This window comes from Pseudorasbora parva, chromosome 9 (assembly GCF_024679245.1).
Source record: "Pseudorasbora parva isolate DD20220531a chromosome 9, ASM2467924v1, whole genome shotgun sequence".
NCBI lineage: Eukaryota > Metazoa > Chordata > Actinopteri > Cypriniformes > Gobionidae > Pseudorasbora > Pseudorasbora parva.
Window position 1 is genome coordinate 24869485 of NC_090180.1, and position 6000 is coordinate 24875484.

The following is a 6000-nucleotide window of genomic DNA, read 5'->3' on the forward strand; positions in this document are numbered from 1 at the left end:
TAATTTGATTGGACAACTTTGGAATACATCACATCCGGTCGTTTGATTCTTTATTTGAGGTTTGAAAACAAACGCGGAAGAGAAGACAATGCTGAATAAAGTCGTAGTTTTTTGTTATTTTTGGACCAAAATGTATTGTCGACGCTTCAAAAGAGTCTAACTAACCAGTCATTAATAAAAGACATTTAATTTTTGGGTGAACTAACCCTTTAAGCAACAGCCACTGATGGAACGGTGTAATGAGAAATCATGTCCGCCTGTGAAATTGTGTCCGCTGGTAGCGGTTTTAAATGCCTGATCAAAAGTTGTTATACATGGTTCTGGACAAGCAATTGTTAAAAAATAAACTATGAATTCATTGCCATACTAAGTACACACACACACACACACACACACACACACACACACACACACACACACACACACACACACACACATCAAACTGATTGTTATTTCAACTGATAAACGAAGTAATACTACCAATACAAAATCATGACATATTAATGTACCTATAATGTAAATAATAAAGAATAAAAAGAACAGGTGCACAAAATAAATAGATTTTATACGAGATATGCTTGTATATATCTTATTTACTTATATAAGCACTTTTAGCTTCAGTTATATACTAGTATATGAAATGATTTGTAAGACATCAAAGACTATTTTTACACAATTTAAACAACAAAAATCAAAACACGATTTTGTAAGAATTGTAATCAGGCTCTGAACAGGTTACCCATTAAAAGTTCTTTCAGCCAATCCACAACTTTCCCGAACTCTGACCTTTCCCATGATCGCTATGGCAACGTAGACAAAGCCGGTAACGAACTTCCGGTTTACGTTAGTCTGCAGTGCTATCAGCTAAATGCTTGGTTATATTATCAGTACTAATATGGCGTACACCTGCGTATCACGTAGACTACACCAGTGGATATGATGTCTATGGATAGAACAATAGAATCGCTCTGGGGCCCTATCCACAACTTTCCTGCAAGTGTTAGTGGGCGTCGCCATGACACTCGATACTTCCGGTTGACGGTATCTCAGTTCCGGTTTAGCACACATAACAGTTATTTTTTTTTTTTTTTTTTTTTTTTTTTTTTTTTTTTTGAAAGCTTAATTTTTTTTTTTTTTTTTTTTTTTTTTTTTTTTTTTTTTTTTATTAATGCAAAAGAGAGATGACATGTCTATAATATACAAGTTTGTAACAATGCACAATAATACAAAGGATGCATCAACAATATGTCCAATGTCATCAGAAAATAAAGGCAAGAAAGAATAAAGTAAAGAGAAGAAAGATAATAGAACAAGAACATTAGAAAATGAGGGTAAGATATTTATACATCAGTTAGGGTATGCAGATTAAAGTCATTACATATAGAGGTCGTTTTACTTGCTTTCTTATTTAAAGAGGATGATATAGTGCTAAGATATATGTTAAATTCTTTCAAAAAGACACAAAAAATTGGCTTGTTGTTAGTGAATTTACATTTGTGGATATAGAATTTACAAAGAATAAACATTAAATTTATAACAAAGACAGCGTTGTTTTTACTAGGGTCGCAGCCATAATGACCAAAAATAATGTCTTTAAAAGTTATGGATATGCCTTGCTGGATATTATCATTAATAAAGGCCTCAATATTTTTCCAAAGTTGTTTGACATAGTAGCATGACCAAAATAAATGATAAACAGTTTCTATATGGACTTGACAAAATGAACATCTTATATCAATATCTGTTTTAAATTTCCTCATGAAATGTTTAACAGGGTAAAATTTATTTATTATTTTGAAAGACACTTCTTTTACTTTATTGGTCAGAAAGTATTTTTGTTGCAAGGACCAAATCTTTTTCCAATTTAAATTTATAAATAAATTATTCCAATAAGAGATTGAGGGAGATACAGAGATGATATTTTCAAGAAAAAGGGATCTAACCTTATAATTTCTATCCCTCTTTCTAGAAAAACATATTGTACCTATAGGGGTTTCTGTTGGTTGAGGAATAGTAATATTAAGAGTAGAATGACTGCTGTTTTTTAAGAGCATGCTAATTCCTGATGGTATTGCTCCCATAACTATAGCAAATTCTTTGGGGGTAACTGGCAAATTATATTCACAAAGAAATTCAGTATAGGTCATTAATAAGCCTTGATTATTAAATAATTGATTTACTAAAAACAGACCATTTTTGAACCACTGGTCCAAAAAAAGCATTCTATTTTTATATAAAATATTTTGATTGTTCCAAATAAAACATTTATGGGGGGTAAAATTGTGTTTATATATTAAAGCCCATGCCAAAAGTACCTGCTGGTGGAAATTTGAGAGTTTGATAGGAATTTTTGAAATACTGTAATTGCACATCAACAGAAAATGAATACCTCCAATATATGAAAAAGCTTGTTGTGGAAAAATATACCAAATGGAATGTTGATTTTTCAAATACCGATGAAGCCAATTTATTTTAAAGGTATAATTTAAGGAACTGAAATCTATAAGATTTAAGCCACCTTTATTATAGGTGTTCAGTATCACAGATCTTTTCAAATAATGTGTTTTGTTTTTCCAAACAAAATCTGTTAGGACTCTATCGATCATATTACCAGTAGGTTTATCAACATAGAGAGACTGGGCAGCATAAGATAGACGAGATAGCCCCTCGGCTTTAGTAAGCAAAACTCTTCCTTTAAGAGAGAGATCTCTTTGAAGCCAACAATTAAATTTTTTCTTTGTTTTTGCAATAATTGAATTAAAATTAGTAGCACATCTGTTTTTATCTTTAGTTATTTCTATACCAAGGTATTTAATCGTGCTTTTAACAGCTATCCCACAGATTGATGAAGCACTACAACTTTTAATGGGAAGTAGTTCACATTTATTAATATTTAGACTTAGCCCAGAGGCTTTAGAAAATGTTTGAAGGGTGTTTAGGGCTATTAAAATTTGAGATGAATCTTCTAAAAATAATGCTGTGTCATCAGCTAATTGACTAATAATTAATTCTGTATTTCCAATTGTGATGCCTTTTAAATTACTCATTCTAATATGCATATTTAAAAATTGTACTGCAATTAAAAACAAATAAGGAGACACTGGGCATCCCTGTCTAACTCCACGATCTAAAGAAAACCTGGGAGAGGTACCGTTGCTTAATTTAATTGAACTATTCCCATTTACATATAACACTTCAACCATTTTACAAAATGAATCACCAAAGCCAATTTTTTTAAGTGCTTGAAATAAAAAATTATGTTCTAAAGTATCAAATGCTTTATAATAATCCAAAAAAAAGATGAAGCTATTATTATTAATCATATCAGAGTAATCTAAAATGTCTAATATTAATCTTATATTATTAGATATGTGTCTATTTTGCATAAAGCCAGATTGAGTTTCATCAATAATATAATGTAATACACCTTTTAATCTTTTGGCCAATACTAAGGCAATAATTTTGTAATCATTGTTTAATAACGTTATTGGACGCCAATTATCTATTAAAGACAGGTTTTTATTTGGTTTTGGGATTAAGGTGATCAACCCTTGACATAAAGTCGGTGGAAGGAAAGATTTATTTATGCTTTCCTTGTAAACATTCAACAAAAAAGGGGTTATACTTTTACTAAATGCATGATAAAATTCGGATGTTAAACCATCTGTACCAGGGGATTTGTTTGTTTTTAAAGACTTAATTGCATCATCGATTTCTCTTAAAGTAATAGGGGTTTCACAAAAAGCTTGATCAGATTCACTTAATTGATTTATAGAAGAAAATGATTTAAAAAAGTCATGAGCATGTTGTTTGTTAAATTTAGAAGTATATAAATCGTTGTAGAATTTGGCACAAAAATTGGCAATGACTTTCTGGTCTTCACAAAGAGTTTCATCAATCATAAGCTTTTCAATCTGGTTATATTTAATTTGTTGTCTTTCCAATCTAAAAAAGTAGGAGGAGTTTTGCTCACCTTTCTCCATCCATTTTTTCCGTGATCTAACAAATGCTCCCTCAGCTTTTTGTTTATAAAACTCATCTAATGCATTTTGATGATTAGAAAGTTCAACCTTTTCAGCATCCGATAAAACTGTTTTAGATAGAAGATTTGAGATTTTGCATATTATAATATTCTCATCCTTTTTTTTCTTTTTAACCAATTGGCTACTAAAAGCACGTAGATATTTACCAATTTCGTATTTTGCTAATTCCCAATTACAGCAAAAACTGTTTTCCTTATTTGCTTTTTCCCAGTAATATACAATTATAAAATGTACTTTTTCCTTTACTTCCTTATAATTAAGCAAGGAGATATTCATTTTCCAATATGAGGTAGTTCTATGTAAATTAGTAGTATCTGAAAAAGGAATGCATATTGAGATGCATTTGTGATCGGAGAGAGGCGATGGAATAATATTAGAAGATACATTATTTAAATCTCTAGAGATAAGCCACATATCAATACGAGACTGGTGTGAAAGAGAATTATTACTCCAAGTAAATATTTTTTGAGAAGGATGAGTATCTCGCCAGCAATCAACTAAAGAAAAACGTTGCATAAACATCTTTAAGTACAAATTTGAATTATCAGGAGACTTTGGGGGCCATCTGTCTAAGATGTTATCTAACGTCACATTAAAATCTCCTCCAAAAACTAAAAAGGAATTGGGGTATTTAGTTAACAATTTCAACACAAGTTCTTCCACTTGATCAAGAAGTTTTTCGTTTTTTTGTTGTTGATTAAACCCATAAATATTAACAATAACATATCTAACATTTGAAATTTCCATTACAAGACAGATATAATGTCCACTTGGGTCATAATCAGAGCAAAGAATCTTCCCATTAAAACGGTTTCTAAGAATACAAACGCCAGCTGAATTACTTGTTCCATGAGCCATCCATAAATCTGATCCCCACTGAGATCTCCAAAAATTATAATCCTCTTTGGTTGAGTGACATTCTTGCAGCAAGCAAAAATCTGAATTAAATTGTTTAAGATATAGAAAAACCGCTTTCCTTTTAGTCAGGTTTCTTAACCCTCTAGTGTTAAAAGAAATTAAAGATAGAGACATAAAACGAGAAAAGAAGTCTATTATAAAGGTAGATTAAACAAGTCTCAGAAAATGTGTAATAACAAATATACACAGAACGATGAGAACAGCAAACTCTGTGCCAATGCAAATAATGTTGTTCAATCTCAAGGGCAGGCTATAAAAAAAAAAGAAAAGAAAAAAAAAGAGTAATTGTAGTAATCCCACATTTAGTAGGCCTAGTATATGCATAATAATCGAGGTAGTCTTCAAAGTCTTCCTTGGTTTTATCCGTGAGCAACGAGTTGTTTTTTCCTCTTCTTTTTTCTCCCTTCTTCTTCAGAAGAGATTTTTTTAGATTAGATTGAACTCAAAAGATAAAAGAACTAAATAAATAAAGTCCGTTGAAGAGAAGATAATAAGAAAATAAAATAAATTCTCAGTTAAACAAACTGTTAGCTCACGCTCTCAGTAGGCTATATCACGAAAGGAGATTCGAATATCCAAATCAGGTAACGTTACATAAAGTTTCACGCTGGAGGGTATATTTCGACTCCTTCAACAAAGGCCCTACCACCAATAAAGTAAGCGCGTTTATTGTCTTGTCTTGCTTTTTCTACTGCTGGCCATAGTTTGTTTCTCCTCTCTTTATCTGCTGGGGACAAATCCTCGGATATTTTCAGTTTATTTTCCCTGAGAAAAGCCGACTCCTTTGCTGCACGCCACACGGCGTCGCGGTAGAAACGGGAGGTAAACTGGAAAATAATCCCTCTGTTTTTGTTCGGTTGTTTGCGACCAAGTCGGTGTACAGAGTCAATGGCGCTTGAAAGTTTGTCCTTGTCTTCTGGTAGGAGTTGCTGACACACCTGGATGACCGATTCCCGAACATTTTCTCTGTCCTTCTCTGGGATGCCATAAATGCGTAAGTTCCAACGTCGCGAATAGCTCTCCAGATGTGCCAGTCTTC